At 37.4% G+C, this 20,853-nt stretch overlaps 1 long non-coding RNA gene across 1 annotated transcript; it reads right to left on the bottom strand.

Moving 5' to 3' along the window:
* Positions 1–808: 808 nt before the first annotated feature.
* On the bottom strand, positions 809–10,408 carry LOC148944513 (uncharacterized). The gene is made up of 3 exons (XR_016142869.1): positions 10,290–10,408; positions 7,413–7,500; positions 809–1,220 (listed from the first exon to the last, which is right to left on the bottom strand). It is a non-coding gene; the product is annotated as an uncharacterized LOC148944513 (long non-coding RNA).
* Positions 10,409–20,853: the final 10,445 nt, after the last annotated feature.

Here is a 20,853-nt window from a genome sequence, read left to right as displayed (position 1 = left end):
TCGGGATAATACACAAGTTCAATTAATAGGGCAAGATCCTAACCCCTCACACCTGCATAACGCAGTCACCTGTTCTATTAAAGGGAACACACTTGGCAAGACTCCATGACACGCCCTCTGGACTTCAATGACGTCATACGACTAACCCCGTTTCAATCCGTCAAGTCTAATATACTTTACGCAATTTTATGTAACCCTGCGACAGGAGCCAATGAGGGAACCCCCGCTTGTAACGTAACGACAGCTCATACCTTACGTAATAATTATGCAATACGTAATATTTTTTTTCGCCCAAAACCCTCAAAGCGTTTTTGTTTCATTAACTTAACAGCGGCACACACTTGATGTAAGGTCACGTAATAATGGCGCAACCATCACTGGCAGATAGTGCCTATTTGACATTTTTTGCCAAGCTAAGATTCCCCATTTTTGGCAAACACTTGAATGACGTATTGCTCTCCCTATTTGACACGTCCCAGGAGAAATTTACTCTCCAGATATTAATAAAGAGAAATGTATGTCTTACTTGTGCTAAAGAATACACATTAAAAACACAGACATTGTTTATAAAGTTTTGTTATTTCAAACAAACTGACAAATAATATTAAAAACATAGAAAAAGGAAGTTAAAAAACACGATAAAAATAAAAACTGGAAAAGGCGTTTTTCCCCAGTTTCAAATCAATGGTGCATTTTAGAAATAAAGTTGTTTTATAAGGCATTCCCACCTCTGAAACAGGAGATTCAATACGTGTATTAATTTGTGCTAGTTCTAAAACATTTAACTTTTAGCTTTTCGGCATTCCGTCGACTATAATGATTCTTTTATGATTCTGTTCAATGACTGTATTTTTAGAAGCAGGTATATTCATCACCCCCTTTGGCAGCTAAGTATTTAAAAATATTTGACGTGTCTAATACTTGGTTTCCTTAGCGTCGGCTACTTGCACCTAACTATAGACTCATACACAAAATCTGATGATGTATGGATACAATTCTTTCTGGCTAAAACTCTTTGCACGTAACACTAGATGCATGGTGCTTTCGGGACCTTGATCACCCTACTAGAGCTTTATTCGCTTAGCTCAAGGATTTTTCCCTATTTAAATGGCCTTAAGAGTACATAATAACAACAGCTTTAATATAATTTTTTTTAGAACAGATTCATTCAATTAAAGAGGGTCTTCATTTCTTCTTCGGCTTTGCGGCTACTGGTTGGACTGAAATGAAAATACAAAGATTAATAGTAAGCTTTTTAGGGCTAAAGCGATGCAATTCATAATTTTTGTTCTGAGAAATATTACCATTCAGCTCGATCATCCGTTTCTTTAAGACTTGAATAAACCCTATGCAAACTCTTCATCAACTTTTTTCAGGGTTCCCAAAACCCTAACAACACCATTCAGAAGGTCCAAAATGGGATTTTAAGGGCAAGATATAGCACCAATTAGATACATTTACAACCTCTAAAAAAGAAAATTGATGTGCCGACAATGGCTGTTTTTTAAAAGTTCATGCATAGACGTCTGTCTCATGAGCTATCTCAATACGTACCGCGATTTAACAAGCAACACACCCAATGTGCAGAACCACAATGTGCTGGAGCTATAAACAAGGAGATACTTGAAGAAAAGTTCTCTAATACACTGTTCATTCACAAGGAACAATCTTCCAATTTTCATTATTCGTGAAATGCTTCAAAGGGATATTCAACAGACACAACCGTAGTAAAAGTCCCTAGGCAAAAAAAAATTGACTAGTTGTTTTTTCAGGCCATAAATTTAGTAGCTTTGCAACACGGAGAAAGTTATAAAAACTGTAAACCGTTGTTCAAAGTTAATTAAATATTTTAGGCAAGTATTAACACGGATGATTAATGCATGCTAGGATATAAAGTGTAGTAAACAAATTTACTAATTTCTGTGGCTCTGAAGAAGAGCACGAGTCAAAAAGTATATTTACCATACCGTATATGTAAATTGTGTAACCAATCAAACCTGTGCATGTGCATCAATTACTAATTATTGCACCACATACTAATCGCAATGCTAAATTTATGTAGCAAGTTCAAGCCCGATAAAACTTATCTCAACAATAAGAACTATTTACAGCATACCTATAGAGTGAAAAACTGATAAAAAATTGACTAATAGACATCAAAGTCTGAAGTCAGCCATTATAGTAAGTCCTTGACCTTTAGTATAGCCGTCCAAATTCTAATGTCATTCGTTGCATACAACATATATACAGAGGCTGTAGTCCCACGTCTGAAAGTTCAAAGATTTCCCTACGATTAGATATTCATCCCCCCCTCCACACAAAAAGAAAATAATTATACCACGGCCCCAAAAAAAATTCTTGAGTACACATCTCCTTAAAAAAAAAATCAATCATACAAACATTGCAGGCATAATGTTTGGCCAAAAAGACGTAGCATTGGATTAATACGTTTTAGCGGGCAGTACCCTTGTCAATCCAAGTAGAAAGTACACCCAACATACAAGCATCCAGTACTCCCACCATACAAGTGGTCCTTTTAACAAGAGCCTTAACATTTTTTCGGAAACAATTATTCTCGACGAAATTCTTCAATACGTTTAAGCGGCCTTATGCGTCGTATCGTATGGTCTTATCGTACTTCCGCTTGATAAGGAATATTCTTCCTGTAACATTCTCATGAATACAACAGGCCACTAGTTATTATCACAGGCCAAATTATTGTATGAACTTTAACAAGACATATATCCTATCATTCCGAGCGGCCAGTATTACCATAAAGTCTTATCGTACTTCCACTTGATAAGGAATATTCCTTCTGTAACATTGCCGTGAATACAAGAAGCCACTAGTCCTATTATCACAGGCTTATATTCTGAAATAAGAGAATTACCGTCCAAATTATTGTATGCACTTTAATAAGACACATATCATATCATTCCGAGCGCACATATCTGGTGTTATCATACTTCTGCTTTGATAAGGAATTAACGGAATTGGATTCTTTCTGTAACTTCACCATCAATTCAAAGCGGGCCTGATAATCGATTGCGACTACAAAAGGGCAGGTATCATTTTTGTAATGTAATGGTCCTGACCGTATCCTTAGTGGATTAAGATCAAGAAGAAGGCTTAACGGTGATCCTCCCAATGCTCCAGACTACATAACTAAATTCATATATAGCGTTATTGTTGACTATAGTTATAGATGGTGGCATGTTTTCTTTTCCAACGACACGTTTTTTAGATTCTAAGCAATTTCCCAAAGATTTTATGAAATCTGTTTTTGACGCAGGAATCGAAGGTGAGACCCATGATTTCTTATGGTAAAAGAATGACACGTTACTCGACTGAACCAACAAGTCATTGAAAATTCTATGTCCTTAGATATACATTCTAAGGCATTCAATGCATTGTTTCTGGGACACTGGACAGCTGATGTAAAGCGTTACAATATCGTAACAAGTTATTTGGGCAATCGATTTCTCAATTGGATTTTTGGTATGTGTTATCAGTGATCTGTTTCCAGGCACAATTTTTGGCATCATTCTGAGAATATGCATTCCACGATGATTTGAGATACATGCTGGACAGACATAATCTTTTGATGGATAATGAAACATGTTTCAATTTTCGTACTTACCTCTCTCACTATGCCTTTCTGTCTAAGCGGGTGTTTGCATGTCTCGCTCACTCTCTGTGCCTGTGTGTCTGAGCGGGTGTTGGCGTCCCCGTGTCTGTCTTTGTGTGTTTGTAGGTGTTCTCCGTCTCTGTCTCTGTCTCTGTCTCTCTGTCTCTCTCTGTCTCTCTCTCTCTCTCTCTCTCTCTCTCTCTCTCTCTCTCTCTCTCTCTCTCTCTCTCTCTCTCTCTCTCTCTCTCTCTCTCTCTCTCTCTGTCTCTCTCTCTCCCTCGCTCTCTCTCTCTGTCTCTCTCTCTCTCTGTCTGTCTGTCTGTCTCTCTCTCTCTCTTTCTCTTTCTCTCTCTCCCTCTCTCTCTCTCTCTCTCTCTCTCTCTCTCTCTCTCTCTCTCTCTCTCTCTGTCTCTCTCTTTGTCTCACTATGCCTGTGTGTCTGAGCGGCTGTCTCGTCTCGTCTATCATTTGTCTCGTTTTGTGCTGAAGATTGAGATTTTCAGCTTTAATGAAATTTGCATCATCAGAAAGTGTGAGTTTAGTATTTTTATTAAAAGGAGCAGAATTTTATTTTTAAAGTTCAGCAAAGGAAAGGCGCTAAAAATTATCTACCATACCTGAAAAAAAAACTTTAAAAAGCAACAAAAAGGAAACATCATTTGAACAATTTAGAAGCTTTAGGAGTTCCCTGTGGTGCTACCCGCTTTGGAAATTTGAGATATTTCTTAGGTAAACCACAGATTTTCAATAGCTCTTGATGACGGGTTAGTCCCCTGGAAGAATTTGCTAACGAGTCCTTTGTCTTTGAGACTGTCAGCCAACAAAAAAGAAAGGTTGAGACTCGGGATATAATTTCAAGAGGCCACACGGCCTCACAAATCAGTGCTCAAACGCATGAATAAGGGAAAGAATTCGCACCCCAATGTTTTCCTATTTATGCGGGGAATTGGCTCCAGATTATGGAAATAACCAAAATTTGAATAGCATTTGTAATTGAAGCATAGCACATCTATGAAATATAAGATCTTGTGGGCTAGAACGCTTTGGGAGCTAAAATCGAAGATACTGCTTTTTAATTCCATCACACCGATAAATGAATAAACTAGAAGAGATGACATAATAGCTTCTTCAAGGGTAGTGTGGAATCACAACTTACGAAACTCAGTGCACTAGATAAAGTGATACCACTAATGTAGGCAGCTGATAACTGAGAAAAATATTCTTGGAGATATCACTGGCATCCCCCTCCCCAAAAAATTGAAAGTCATTAGATTTCAGAGTTCTAGAGCTATAGAATTATCAAGGGGCGATTTAACCCAGGAAAGAAGCAGAGACAAAGCTTTAAGAGACTCCCCCCCTGGCATTTGCAAATTTGAAAACTCTTCGTTACTGAAAAACTACTTTTTTACCCAACATTCTTAAAAAAACATAGTATGATACTGTCTACATAACTGCATTCCTTTCCTTAGTGTCGAACGTCACAGAAGAGACCCATTTTATTATAAATTTCTTTTATATAAACTTCCTTTTCTCGTTTTCCATTACTCTTTAAATGCCTTGATTTCAGCTGCTTCAATTCTTCTAATTGTATTGAAATTCCTTCCGATCATGCCGCACAGTAATGCCTAGGGTTCCAGAATCAGCTTGCTGTCTTTCAAATTCGAATGACGTCAAAATGTTTTTTTTTCTGCACCTAAGCTAGCATGCTGTTTGCCTGATTTCAGAGCCCATTGTGTAATTTTTTTTTATGCTCGTGCCGCGTAGATATGGAATTTCCGTCAAACCGGAATTTCCATCAAGAGAAGTCTACTTAGGGGGTTTCAAGTTTCTATGTACAAAAATATGAAAATTTGTATTTTGTGGATCACAGATGCGTATTAATTTATATTTGTTTTGTTTTTGTTTTTCAGGGACAATCTTATCGAAACAATGGTCTTAGGAGATTGGCAGAGGGCTCATTTGAATGGAAGTCAAAAGTTCTATTGCCCTTTTAAGCGACCAAAAAGATTGGGAGACAGCTTGGATCCCCATCTCGAGCCCCTCTCTCAAAGTTGTGCGATCAAAATTTTGAAATTGTTATTTTTCAGCTTAGTTCAAAGGTCTAACAACTAGACCTTGGTGATGATATGATTTTCCATAGTCCCTAGGGAAAGGACTGTAAGCTACGCAATCATGGTGATATAATCGGAATCGTATCGAACCAATGGTCCTAGAAGATCGACAGAGGGCTCATTCGAACGGAAATTAAAATTTCTACTGTCCTTTTCAAGTTACCAAAAGATTGGAGTGCAGTTGTAAAATGACCAGGTATTACTTGAATTCTGACATAAAATAATACACTGGGCGTGATGGCATTTCTGTGAAAAATTTTACACGGAGGCAGATATCCGACACGATTTGAAAAGGTCGGCGAGAAATTTCACTTAAGGATTTTCAACGATGATGGAATTGCCCGGGGGTATTTTACGTTAAAGGGGCTTTAGTTGGAAGAATTTTCTGTATGTGAGGGGGGGATTCTCCGCGGAGGGAAGCTTTATTTTCCGGCAGTATTTGAAAAACGATCAGAAATTAAATACAAACAAGTTTTTTCAACTGGAAGTAGCAACATTAACACTTAAAAAACAAGCAAAATTTCTGTATATCAGGATGGTCATCCCCTCCTCAATACTTCACTTTTTATGCTAAATTTTGAGTTTTTTCTGGATCCTTTAAGAGAGACTCCTAAAACACAAGGGCCGTTCAATTAAAATAAGAAGCTCTTTCAAAGGTATCAAAGAACTTTTTTCCCAAAAAATAGTCTAAAGCTTTAAAATTTTTCGCCCAAAGTTTATTTAATTGGTCTAACCTTGACCAGTTTTCAACACTGTTACGATGTCAGCTCCAGAAAATTAACCAAATCATGTCTGAATATCTTAAAAGCAGTATATGCAATCCACCGATCAGCTTATAATGAAAAATACATCACATAATAGAATATTACAGTCCTTGACTGTAAAAACAAGGAAGAAAACAACAAAAGAAACGTAAGAGATTGGGAAATTCAAGAACAAAAAGTTAATTTGCACTATCAGCAAATTAAAAAAAAATTATTTATTACTTCGGAGATGTAATAGTTTTGCCATACAGCCTTCAAAAATCGTGTACAATATTTTGTGTGTCACGGATTTCCCGCCATTCTTTAAAAACGATCAGAAATTGAAAAAAACACGTTTGCTTAACTCAAAGCAAGGAGCGACAATAAAACATAAGACGAACAGAAACTATTTCGTATATGAAAGAAGCTGCCTCCTCCTCAACACCTCGCTCTTTACGCTACAGTTTCTTATTACCTTAAAAAGTAGAGTTGTGACAAAGAGTCAAACTTTAACGTAAAGAGCGAGGTGTTGAGGAGCGGGCAGCCCCGTTCACATTCGAAATACTTTCTGTTTGTTTTAAGTTTTGATATTGCTCCTTACTTTTAGTTGAAAAACTTGTTTTCTTATTAATAAGAGTAAAAAATGAATATTTTTAGTGATTTTAAATTTACAATTAAGTATACGGTATATTACTTCTATTCTTATTTCCTGTGCTCTAAAAACTGTAAATATACTCAATTTCAGAAAAATTTCAATATTGATGTTTGCCAACTTAGAATAATCCCTTTTTTAAGACAGAAAAAATAATGGTGAGCCCAGCCCCAAGGTCTGAAGGAGTCAAACCTCAACCTCCGAAATCCATGCTTCTTATTTTAGCTTTTAAGCGTTCCACATGCTATATATATTTATATGAAGAAAGAAACTTTTACCTGGGCAATCTTCTGTCTCCAGCAATTTAAAAGAAACATCATCCAATGCAAATCCTCCTGATTTTGCTGATCCCTCGAAAAAAAGGTTCTGGAACAGACACTAGGGTGAGATCTAAGCTGACTAAACGGATATTCAAACACTATTACATCAATTTCTCTAATAAATTAAAACACTTGGATTTTATGAAAAGTATAAATCATTATTGTTTCGTGTTTGTCATAGATTTACTATTTTAACGCTCAAAAGTAGTAATGCCCCACATGTTATGACATAACATGAAAAATATGTATGAGTATAACCCGTACCTTCAAGGAGTGTTTAATCTTTGTTTTGAATTATATGGGGAAATGTGTTTTGATACATTGAAATGCCAAAATGGTGCTGTTGAAAAATTACTAAATTTTTAAATATTTTTTCAGCAACGTTAAATATAATTAAATAATAAAACTAAATAACTTGGAATAATTAAGATATATTAAAGACGAAGCTCACCATTATAATGCTACTTCTCGCTGTACTAAACTGAGAGAAGGTATCTATGTACATACAGAATCTGGCCTAACTACCTTCGATTATGAAAAAAGGTTTTCGTCTAGTCTGTTTTCTCCTTTAATTAAGGCTCAGTATTATCTTAATGTCTCTTGAAACAGGGTTGCAGCGGTAGCTACAACGTAGTAAAAGACAAACCAAGGTCCAGAGTAAACAAAAATTAAAAAACATATTTTAAAAAACCTGGCAAATAAGAAATGATTGCAACATCTAGCTGATTCAGGAGTGGTAACTATTATCTCGATTAGTCCTAATAATGTAGTAAACTGCTACTTTGGAAACTAATGTAAGGGAGTGACAATCAAGCTCAATGCATGTTCAATACAACCTAGTTCTAGTTTAACACTCATGAACCGGACATCACAATAAATTTAAAAACAGCATTAATTTTAAAGTATAATTCTTTATAAAAGGTGCTACAGGAGAATTTTTTTCAACCAGCTTTGAGTTCAACGTGAATCTTCTTTATCAGATTTTAAAATAAGTAAAGGTTTCGATCTAACATCATTTAAACGCTGCAATGTCGTAGGTATAACTATCTAGCTAGTTATAACCAATACAGTATTTGGTCATAAAATGACCCATAGGTTAACATAGTTATCACAGAATGGTAAGACAGCGAGCCTTGTGGATTATTTTTGCAAACCGAATACTGGCAAGATCAATGCAAGATGCTAGGTACATAGGAGAGCTGTTACTCATGTCAAATGTAAAGATCACCATCTAGTAATGTCTAGGATTAATTTAAAACTGAAATTTAAGAAGAGTAACTATCTTCCGGGAAGCTCTGACGTTGATAGGCTCTAGGATGAGAATTTGACAGCAAATTTCAAGGTAAACTGGAGATCTTAAAATTTGGCCATGTAGAAGATGAATGGAATAATCTTAGGAAAGCAATTTTTGAAATTGCTGATGGTGTCTCAGGGAAGAAAGTTAGAAACTCAGCTAGCAATATTAGTAAAAAAGCTTTATGTTTAATAGAGAGGAGAAGGTGCTTGTACAAGAATTGTCTGAGTGATAGATCATAGAAGGTTCAGCAGACATTTAGAGCTTCGAGATTTCAAAAAGGAGGTAAGTGAATAGTGACAAATCAGATACCTTAGGTACCTGGCGCCGTGATTATTGGAATAAAAAAAGATAAAAAAAAGCTCCCTCTAGAAGCACAGAAGCCACTTATAGAGAACGAGTTGTATGTCTGGTATCTCATCTTAAAAATTTTTGTTACTGTCTACTGATTTTTCTAAGATGAATTTAGTATCAACTTGTTGAAAGTTCAGTGTTTAAAAAATCTTATTCCCCCGTTTTCTCTACTGGACATTGTCACATAAGTTCAGTGGACATTCTCTGTCATGAGTTAACTTGAAAATCTTGGTCAAACCTCATTGTAATTCCAGAAGGCTTTCCTAGAAGGTTAAGCTTATATTATATGGACCATCTCAGTCGCCCACTTGCCTGCAAGTCCTCTGGACATGGTTGGTCATAAATCTTTTAATCATTTTTTGGTCCCCAATTGCCTTCAAATGGCTCACAGAACTAATAAGACTATTTGATTTACCCTTGCTTTATGCCTATCTACCTAGGTTCTGCCTTATGATGGATGATAGACCACCGTCAAAAAGTGAAAATAATCCTTTTTATACAACTCTGAATAAGTAATTCCAGCTTTACCTCTCCAGAGACTATCTATCTTGGCTTTACTCTAATTAGCCACAGTACCAAGTTTATCAGATGCAAATTCCTAAAGTGCTTTAGCTAAACAATTTAATTTCTATAATTCAAAATTGACGGTATTTCGTTTCTGCTTTTTCTCTGCGTTATCAATAAAATTCTGGGCTTTCATATTATCTTGAAAGGGTTGTCACACAAATTTAATCAAATTCACTACTTTATCAGCGAAAATGTACTGTGAAAGAAAAAACTGTGTTCAGGAAAATTTTATATGTATTACGCTTTACGTGAGATGCACGTTTTCCAGTGCAATAGCCGACTTCTTGTAACATAACATTCTCTGATGCAAGTAAATCTCGCTTTGTCAGGATACTCAAAATGTGCGAAAAAAAACTTGAATTCCACATCTCTGATTTCAGAGGTTTCAAATGTTCTGCATCTAGCCCTTTCACATCAGCGAAACAACTTGTAAATTAGTTTCAAGCAACAAAGCAAAAAGTCTTAAGAGTAGCATTGCTACTTGCACTCCTACAATAGAAACAATAACGGGTAGTTTAAATAAGTTTTTTTCTAGAAATTAGGATAATGATCCTTAGTGTTTGCAGTGTCCCATTGTACTTTTATTAAACTAAAAAAGATAATAAGGGTTTGGGATATACCTTCGAGTCTGAGGGCACCGGGACTTGTCCTAAATTCCATTTAGATCCTTTATTTGAGGGAGGACTTCTAATTGTGATAAAGCTCCATAAGGTCTCAATGGATCCAGCAGATGTCACCCTGAAAACAGATTATACATAAGGAATCAAGAATATTTATTTATGGATTTTCCCATTTGATAAAAACCAAATGATTCCGCATATGGTCCATTCTTGGGCACAAGAAGAATGAAGGCAGATGAGCTGAACAGCAGGTATAGAGGTAAATGTAGACGAAGGGAAAAAAAACTTTGACGAGTGTCAAAGGCCTTAAAATATACACATCTGCAATCAGTTTCTACAGAGCAGCTGGTCAAATCGTGCAGAAAAAATTGCATTTTTATTGAGTGTATGCTTCTAAACAGTATTTTGAGTTGTGAGTTTAGTTTCTTAAGCTTATTAAATCCTTAAGGTCGTTAAAAAAAAAATAAAGGGGTAATCTTTTACATTTATGCCTATCAATTGCTTCTTTTTATCAAATGTCAAAAACGAGGTATTACAATAGCGAGGAAATATAATACTTTAAAACTTCTTAGTTTTGCGTAATTCCATCGAACAATTTCTGTACAAAAAGAAGGAAAGGAACCATGTCACCCGTCTTAACTGCACCTTATTTTAATTTTTTAATTATCAAATATAAGGTATTATCACATAGAAAAATCGTAATGTTTGTTAAGTGGCTTAATATATTTACAATATTGCTTTGAAGAAGACCCCAAAAAAGATACCAAGCTAATAGGCCTTTTAAACTTCGCGTATTTAAAAAATTTTTAAATAAGCGTAAAATTTTGAATAACAAAATCTAAATATCAAAAGGGGGTGTCAGGACTATAGAAATGCCGAAGTGGGGCATGGGCCAGAACCGGTTGGGAACAGCTGATCTAACAGCTACGATATATACAAGGAGATCCTTTTTAACCATGCATTTTGTTATTTTATTTTTGTAATGTACTAGAATTAGATGACAAGTGTCACAACTTCAGATGTCTTATGTTTATGGAATTAGTAAGAATCAAACTGCTATGTTTTACAAAGGGAGGAGTTCATTTTTTTTTTTAGGGTACCTGAATCAGCAATCTGCTATCCCAAATTTTTAATCCCTCAAGGTTGTGGAATTCACAATGGTTTAACTTCTACTTTGCATAAAGGAAGACGTCGTCCGTTTTATTTTATTTTCTTAAGGTACTGGAATTAGGAGGCAAATACCGAGACTATAGACTGATTTGAATATCGAAATTAGCAAAATGTTTCCCTGATTTTAGATAAAGCTAAGCACTTATGGACCCTGGAGGTCCGATCTTAGCGAGAACCATACTTTTATTGAGAGTTCAAATAAAACGGTCAAAAAGAGCAAATACTGGTCACATTAAAAGACATTCAATTTTTGTCGAACCAAAATCTATCATTTGCATTCAGATTGCTAATATTGATTGACCTAAAGCGATATCGAACCTATTTCCACATTTATTTTGTCTAGTTTTCCGATATCCTCCAAATAATCAGCAATTTTAAAGTATGCTGATTAAAATTAAAGTTTATGCCTGGTAGCAAGAGACAGAGGGGGGTTTAAAGGGGGTAGACAGAGAAAGCACTTGCCCGGGTGCGAAAATTTTAGAGGCACAAATTTTAAACAAAAATAATTTAACAGTTATAATCATTTTGTAAATTCTGAGATTTTATTTTTATTAAAATGAAGTAGAGAATGCACTTGGCAGCAAGTGTAAGAAAATTGAACCTGGAATACTTTTTTCCCCTTATCTTCAATAACACCCTTAAAATAAAAGTAAGCAGACCGAATTTAAGCAATTTTAAATTCAACTTTAATTAAAAAGTCATTAGACCAAATTAAAGAAAAAGAAGCAGTCAATTCATCTGAATCAAGCAGTCATCGAATCTGAGCAATCTTGATCTGGTCAATGTAAATACCCTGTCAATCAAACAGTTCGTGGTAACGAACTGTAAGTAAGGAGCGACCCGGCTCAATGGTAACCGAAACTCTAAAAAACGGGATTTTGATACCAATAGATACATCAAAAGAATCAGATTTTAATTCTGATTTCAAATATATAAGTTTCATTAAGTTTAATCTCACCTATCAAAAGTTACGCGCCTGAGAAAATTTGGCTGATTTTCGAAAAAAGGGAAAAAGACCCTCCAAAAGTTTTAGAACCTTAATGAAAATCATACTATGATAATCAGAGTATTAAAGAACACCTCTGCAGAGGTGTCAAGCTCCTATCTACAAAAATGTGGAATTTTCCATTTTTTGCCAGACGAAAGATCACGGATGCGTGTTTATTTGTTTTGTTTTTTTTCCCCAGGGGTGATCATATCGACCCAGTGGTCCTGAAATATCGTGGGAGGGCTCATTGGAAGGGAAATTAAAAGTTCCAGTGCCCTTTTTAAGTGACCAAAAAAAATGGAGGGCAACTAGGCCCCCTCCCACGCTCATTTTTTTCCCAAAGTCACCCGATCAAAATTTTGAGATAGCCATTTTGTTCAGCATGGTCGAAAATATGATAAAAATGTCTTTTAGGATGACTTGATCCCCCAAAGTCCCCAGGGGAGGGCTGAAAATTATGAACTTTACTCAATGTTAACATATAGTATTGGTTATTGGGAAGTATACAGACTTTTTCAGAGGAGATTTTTTCTGGTAGGTGGGGGAAGGAGAGGGTCGGGGGCTATATGGAAGGATCTTTCCATGAAGGAAGTTTTCATGGGGGAAGAGACATTGCTATGAAGGGTGCGCCGGATTGCCCAGCATTATTAAATAAAAAGATAAGGAATTAAATAAAAAAAAAAACAAGTTTTTCAACTGATCAACTGATTGTGATTTAGACGTCATTTTTAAAGAACTGGAAAAAACATTCGAACTATAGTTTAATGAGAAGGGTATTGACTAGGGGGCGAACCCCCTAATATACGTGTTAAAATTTTATGAATATAGAAGTTCGTTACGTAAGTTAATTCTAAATTACGTATATTTATTACTAATAAAAACGTTCGTAAATAAAATTAAATAAGTTTTGAGAAAGCCATTTAACCAAATTAATATGAAAATTTCGTTGCAGCTATCACTGCCCATTGAGCCAAAACCATACTTTTCGTCAGTTCTGAAGTGCTAAAAAACTAAATATAAAAAAACAAATTTGTTTTAACTGAAGACAAGAAGTGATGTTGAATCTTGAAACAAGAGGAAATTAATTCTTTTTTGGAAAGGGGCTGTCCCCTCCTCGGCGCCTCGCTCTTTACGCTAAAGTTTGACTTTCTCACAACTCTATTTTTTTAAACAATAAAAAAACTTTTGCGTAAAGAGCGAGGCGTTGAGGAGGGGACAGCCCCCTTCATATACGGAATAATTTCTGTTCGTTTTAAGTTTTAACGTCGTTCCTTACTTTCAGTTAAAAAAACTTGTTTTTTTTATTTAATAACATAAAGACATTGCAACTTACGCCTAGTGGAGACGTTCTTGGTCGGAAAGGGTGAACTGGTATCATGTAATATAGCTGTCGGCACAAGACCAAGTCCACGGGAAATAAAAAAAAGCCCCTTAAAGGTACTTCAGACAGTAAAACCTTCTGATGTACGCCTAGAGTAGAAGGGCCTTATTGACTCGTGACAGCCCACCAAATATGGGCATAGAATACTGACAGCACACCATATATGGGCATAGAGTCATTAGGGAGAACACGTGGTTAATGGGGTCAATGACCTCTTTTTCCAAGGTCGATGTTGTTGTTGTTGTAAGTGCACGCTCGAGGCGAATGTCAAACACCTGTGCTGTCGACCTCAATTCACCTATCGTGAATCAATAATTCCCCTTAGAAACAACAAATTAATTTCCCCTTTCTTGACAGATCAATCAACCAATGACATTCTCTGTCAGACTTTAAAAATTTTCGCATAGAAACGATTCTCCAGGAATAGATCCAAGTCTAATGTCTTTGCCTCGGAAACAACTCTTCTGGTCGAACTCCATAGGATATTAATAGCCAAAGGCCATGGAAACAATTCTCCAAGAAACATCTTAGCGATGAATTGTTTTAGCGCGGGAATCAGGTTTCTTATTAATTTGAAATGCATTAGCGCAGAGATGCCAAAAACAAAAGGAACACACTGAATTACGTTTAGGGATTATTTGGGCGAAACTGTTTTAGACAGGTTATGGAACTATTTCGGCGAAACTGTAAGAGACATTTTAAAAGATGATTTTTGAAGAGATTTTAGAAGAGAATTTAATGGTGAAACTCTGTGGTCGTTATAATACACAAGTTTCATTTGAACAGTGTTGTGAGGTCCTCTAACCCAACCCCAAAGGGTTCCAATCCTCCTACCCCAACCCCGAAGGAAGCCCCCACTCCTCAAAGGCCCCCCAAGCTCCCAAAGGGCCACCGGCGCCCCCAAAGGCCCACCCAGACCTCCAAAGGCCATCCCCGGGCCCCCCAAAGGCCCATCGCGCACCCAAAGGACCAACGGGGTCCCCAAGGCCCTCCACCGGCCCCCAAATGTCCCCCCGGCCCCCAACTGCCCCCCCAGACCCCCAAAGGCCCTCCCTGCGCCCCAAAGGCCCTCCCGGTGCCCCAAAGGCCCACCCCGGGCCCCCAAAGGTCCCCCGGACCAGAGAAGCGCCACCGGGATGCGCCGTGGGCCAGGAAAGCGCCGCAGGATGTGCCGCAGGGATGCGCCGCGGGTCAGGAAAGCGCCGCGGGGGATGCGCCGCAGGGATGCTCCGCAGGAAAACGCCACAGGATGCGCCGCAGGGATGCGCCGCAAAAAAAAAAGTAAACTAAAATTAAAAATTTCGAAATGTAACCCTCCAAACTCTCCCCACAGGCCCCTAAAGGTACGCCCCTGGGCCTCAAAGGTCCCCCGGGCTCCCAAAGGGTCCACCCGCCCCCCCGGGTCCCCCGGCCCCCAAGGTCCTCCCCCGGGCCCCAAAGGTCCACTGGGCTCCCAAAAGACCACCCAATCCTCAAGGGCCCCGGATCCCCAAACGCCCTCCCTGGGCCCCAAAGGTCCTCCTCCGGTCCCCATACATGCACACAAAAACTTACACACACAAAAAAACTTACACACACACACAAAAACTTACACACACACACAAAAACTTATACACACACACGAAAACTTACACACACACGCCAAAACTTACACACACACACAAAACACACACACACACACACACAATTACACATGCACACGAAAACTTACATGCAGATAAAAACTTACATGCACACAAAAACTTACACACACACACACAAAACTTACACACACACACACACGAAAAGTCACACACACACTCCAAAACTTACACACACACAAAAAATTACACACACACACACAAAAAATTACACAATAACACATCACACACAAACTCACAAAAAATTACACACACACACACACACACACACAAAACTAAAAAAAACAAACACTAAAAATAACACACACACACCAAAACTAAAACACAAAAAAACTAAAACACACACACACACACACACAAAAAAAAAATTAAACACACACAAGCAAAAACTTACACACACAAAAACTTACACACACACAAACACACAAAAACTTAAACAAACATACAAAAAAAACTTACATCCACACACAAAAGCTAAGACACACATAAACTTACACACACGCACACAAAAACTAAGACCAACAAACAAAAACTTACAAGCACAAAAAAACTAACATGTCCACAAAAACTAACACACACACACACACATACACACATACACACACACTTACACCCCCACACAAAAACTTACACACACACACACTCAGGAAAACATAAACACACACGCAAAAACTTACACACACACACACACAAAAACTTACACACACACACACACAAAAACTAACACATGCACACGAAAACTAACATGCACACAAAAACTTACATGCACACAAAAACTTACACACACACACACAGAACACACACACACACACACACACGAAAACTCACACACACATGCCAAAACTTACACACACACACACACACACACACACACACACACACACACACACAAAAACTTACACATGAACACAAAAAGACTCACACACACACGCACAAAAACTTGCACACACACACACACACACAAAAACTTACACACACACACACACACGAAAACTTACACACACACGCCAAAACTTACACACACAAAAACTTACACACACACACACACACACACACAAAACTTACACATGCACACGAAAACTTACATGCACACAAAAACTTACATGCACACAAAAACTTACACACACACACACACACAAAACTTACACACACAAACACACGAAAACTTACACACACACGCCAAAACTTACACACACACAAAAACTTACACACACACACACACACAAAAAAAAACTTACACATGAACACAAAAAAAACTCACACACAAAAGCACAAAAACTAACACACACACACACTCACAAAACTAACACACACCCACACGAAAACTTAAACACACACGCAAAAACATACACACACAAAAACTACATAATGAACACCAAAACTTACACACACAAACACTATCAAATACACACACACACCAAAACTTACACACACACACACACACACACACAAACTTACACACACACACACACACACACAAAAACTTAAACATGCACACGAAAACTTACAAGCACACAAAAACTTACATGCACACAAAAACTTACACTCACACACACACACAAACTTACACACACACACACACACACGAAAACTCACACACACACGCCAAAACTTACACACACATAAAAACTTACACACACACACACACATACACAAAAACTTACACATGAACACAAAAAAACTCACACACACACGCACAAAAACTTACACACACACAAACACAAACACACACACACGAGAACTTACACACACACGCCAAAACTTACACACACAAAAACTTACACACACACACACACACACACACACACACACACAGAACTTACACACACACACACACAAAAACTTACACACACAAAAACTTACACACACACGCACACACACACACAAAAACTTACACACACACACAAAAAACTTATATCCACACGCAATAGCTTAGACACACACAAACTTACACACACACACAAAAACTTACACCCACACGCAAAAACTTACATGCACACAAAAACTTACATGCACACAAAAACTAACACACGCACAAAAACTTACACACACGCACAAAAACTTACACACACACACAAGAAACTCACACACACACACGAAAACTTACACACACACGCCGAAACTCACACACACACACAAAAACTTAGACACACACACACACACACAAATACTTACACATGAACAATAAAACTAACATTCACACAAAAACTTATACAAACAAACACTAAAACTTACACACACACTTCAAAACTTACACACACAAAAGATTAGACACACAAAAACTTACACACACACACACACACAAAAACTAACACCCACACTCAAAAACTTACACACACACACAAAACTACACACACAAAAACTTACACACACACACACACACACACAAAAACTTACACACACACTCAAAAACTCACACACACACACACACAAACTTACACACACACACGAAAACATACCCACACAAAAAAACTACACACACCCACAAAAACAAAAACACACTCACAAAAACTAACACACACACACACACACGAAAACTTACGCACACACACGAAAACTTACACACACACACTCAAAAACTTACACACACACACACACACAAAAACTTACACATGCACACGAAAACTTACATGCACATAAAAACTTACATGCACACAAAAACTTACACACACGCGCAAACACTTACACGCTCACACAAAAACTTACACACACACACGAAAACTTACACACACACACACGAAAACTTACACACACACGCCAAAACTTACACACAAACAAAAACTTAGGTTAGGTTAGATTAAATTAGGTTAGGTTAAGTTAGGTTAGGCTAGGTTAGCCTACGTCCGCGCGCGGACGTAGGCTAGCCTAGCCTAACCTAACTTAACCTAACCTAATTTAATCTAACCTAACCTAACCTAATCATGCACCTAACTTTTTGCCTGTCTCTCACCTAACCTAAGCTAACCTAGGTGAAGCGTACATGGGCTAACCTAACCTAACTTAACCTAACCTAACTTAATCTAGCCTAACCTAACCATACTTGCCGGAAAAGGTTAGGTTAACCTATCATGAGCGCTCATGATAAGTTAACATAACCTAACTTAAAAAGTTAATTTCCACCATTCAGACTGGTGGACTGAGACCCCAATATTGAGCTAGTGGATTTCCACCATTCAGGCTGGTGGACTAAGACCCCGATTCTGCTAGTGAATTTCCACCGTTCAGGCTGGTGGACTGGGACCCCAATACTGAGCTAGTGGATTTCCAACATTCGGGCTTGTGGACTAAGACCCAAATTTTCCAACTCTTTCATTTCATGACAGATATTCAAAATTAACTTTGAAAAATCAAGAGAATGTAACTGTGAGAAGGTAAAGCACCACAGGTCACTACTGAAATATTCCAACTCTTGCATTTCACGACAGAAATTCAAAATGAAATTTGAAAAATTAAGACAATGTAACTGTGATATGGTAAGTGTGTAAGTTTTTGTGTGTGTGTCAGTTTTTGTGTGTGTTTTTGTGTGTGTTTGTGTTTGTTTTTTGGTTTGTTTTTTTTTGTGTGTGTTTTTTTGTTTGTGTGTGTGTGTGTGTGTGTGTGTAAGTTTTTGTGTGCTTAAGTTTTGGCGTGTGTGTGTAAGTTTTCGTGTGTGTGTGTAAGTTTTATGTGTGTGTTTTTGTTTTTGTTTTTCATTTTTTTTGCGTTTGTGTGTGAGTTTTTGTTGTGTTCTATTGTAATTTTTTTTTTTGTGTGTGTTTGTTTGTAAGTTTTTGTGTGTGTGTAAGTTTTGGCGTGTGTGTGTGGTTTCTCGTGTGTGTGTGTGTAAGTTTTGTGTGTGTGTGTGTGTGTGTGTGTGTGTGTTTGTGTGCATGTAAGCTTTTGTGTGCATGTAAGTTTTCGTGTGAATGTGTAAGTTTTTGTGTGTGTGTGTGTGTGTTTTAGTTTTTGTGTGTGTGTAAGTTTTTGCGTGTGTGTTTAATTTTTCGTGTGTGTGTGTGTGTTAGTTTTGTTTGTGTGTGTATGTTTTTGTGTGCATGTAAGTTTTTGTGTGCATGTAAGTTTTCATGTGCATGTGTAAGTTTTTGTGTGTGTGTGTGTGTATTTTTTTGTGTGTGTGTAATAGTTTGCGTTTGAGTTTATTATATCTTGTTTGTGTGTGTAAGTTTTCATGTGTGTGTGTGTGTGAGTTTTTTTTTGTGTGTGTGTAATTTTTAGTGTGTGTGTAAGTTTTAGTGTGTGTGTGTAAGTTTTTGTGTGTGAGTGTCAGATTTTGTGCGTGTGTGTAAGTTTTTGTGTGCATGTTAGTTTTTATGTGTATGTAAGATTTGATTTGCTTGTGTAAGTTTTTTGTGTGTATGCGTGTGTGTGTGTGTGTGTGTGCGTAAGTTTTCGTGTCTGTGTGTAAGTTTTTGTGCTTGTGTGTCATTGTATGTGCGTGTGTGTTAGTTTTTGTGTGTGTGTAAGTTTTTGTGTACATGTAAGTTTTTGTGTGCATGTAAGTTTTTGCGTGTGGGTGTAAATTTTGCGTGTGGGTGTAAGTTTGTGTGTGTGTGTGTGTGTGTAAGTTTTTGTGTGCCTAAGCTTTTGTGTGTGTAAGTTTTGACGTGTGTGTGTGTAAGTTTTCGTGTATGTGTGTGTGTGTAAGTTTTTGTGTGCATGTAAGTTTTGTTGTACATGTGTAAGTTTTTGTGTGTGTGTGTGTGTGTAGTTTTGTGTGTGTGTAAGTTTTTGTGTGTGTGTGTGCAAGTTTTTGTGTGTGTGTGTAACTTTTGTGTGTGTGTGTGTAAGTTTTTGTGTGCATGTAAGTTTTTGTGTGCAAGTAAGTTTTTGCGTGTGGGTGTAAGTTTTTTTGTGTGTGTGTGTAAGATTTTGTGTGTCTAAGTTTTTGTGTGTGGGTGTAAGTTTATGTGAGTGTGTGTTAGTTTGTGTGTGTGTTTATGTTTTTTTTGTGTGTGTGTGTTAGTTTGTGTGTGTGTGTGTGTGTGTGTGTTTTTTTGTGTGTGTGTGTTTGTATGTGTGTTTGTGTGTGTGTGTGTGTGTGTGTGTGTGTGTGTGTGTGTGTGTGTGTGTGTGTGTGTGTGTGTGTGTGTGTGTGTGTGTGTGTGTGTGTGTGTGTGTGTGTGTGTGTGTGTGTGTGTGTGTGTGTGTGTGTGTGTGTGTGTGTGTGTGTGTGTGTGTGTGTGTGTGTGTGTGTGTGTGTGTGTGTGTTTGTGTGTGTGTGTGTGTGTTTTTGTGTGTGTGTGTGTGTGTGTTTGTGTGTTTTTGTTTGTGTGTGTGTGTAAGTTTTGGCGTGTGTGTGTTAGTTTTCGTGTGTGTGTGTAAGTTTTTGTGTGTGTGTGTAAGTTTTTGTGTGTGCGTGTAAGTTTTTGCGCGTGTGTGTAAGTT

The sequence above is a fragment of the Artemia sp. Qi Xiang Cuo genome, chromosome 14 (genome assembly GCF_049724085.1).
Source record: "Artemia sp. Qi Xiang Cuo chromosome 14, ASM4972408v1, whole genome shotgun sequence".
Classification (NCBI taxonomy): Eukaryota; Metazoa; Arthropoda; class Branchiopoda; order Anostraca; family Artemiidae; genus Artemia; species Artemia sp. Qi Xiang Cuo.
Note: the sequence above shows the minus strand (reverse complement) of the source record. Positions and strands in the feature narration are given on the sequence as shown.